Raw genomic sequence first — 842 nt, 5'->3', positions numbered from 1 at the left:
GAAATATATACATAAGAACATACTTTCCTTGGACTTGACGAGTGTTTTTCTCTTCAAACTTTACTTCTCAATCATTGTAATACCAGACCAACTCACTGTGATCTACTTTTGACTCATTTAGTCTTCATTTACTAAACTCACTCTTTTCAAAATCTATTGTGGTGGGTTTGTTGGGCCATTGTTCCTATCTATTAGACCTTAGGTCAATTTGTGCACTTACAATATGCAATTGTTTTTTTTTTTTTTTTTTTTTTGAGAATCTACAATATGCAATTGTGAAGCAAACAGAGAGTCATATTTAAATCTTAAAAAATGGAGAGGAAGGGATAAATAAATTAGAAGGTGCGCTCACATACTATTCATAGATAAGCAGGACAAGGCTCCATGCCATGCCTTTTTGGGTGATGTTTTGTTAAAGGAAAATTTATGGCGCACAAGATACCCTCTCTAAAGTTAAAGTGGGTGGTTCTAACAGGTTTGTTTTTATGTGTGGATGGTGGATTGGGTTTTGACTGGTAATGATCAAAGGTAAGAAATGATTGTCTCGACGTGGAAGATTCAATAGATTTGATAATTGAACCCCTATAAGATGTGGTGGAAGTTATATGAGAGTTGTTATGTTGATTTCCTATTTGGTGATATAATTTTCTCTATCATGTTTGCTTATTGAAAATATCCATAAGAAGGAGACATTCAACCATTACAGCACCCACCTAACCAAACATTTCTATTATGACCTTAATGGAAAGCCCTCGTTAGATTTGTAACCAAATTAGCTTCAACTGTTCATCGTTACTCCATGCATGCTTGTTTCAGTCATTCTAGGTGTAGGAATTCAAAAA

Source organism: Quercus robur, chromosome 7 (genome assembly GCF_932294415.1).
Source record: "Quercus robur chromosome 7, dhQueRobu3.1, whole genome shotgun sequence".
NCBI lineage: Eukaryota > Viridiplantae > Streptophyta > Magnoliopsida > Fagales > Fagaceae > Quercus > Quercus robur.
Note: the sequence above shows the minus strand (reverse complement) of the source record.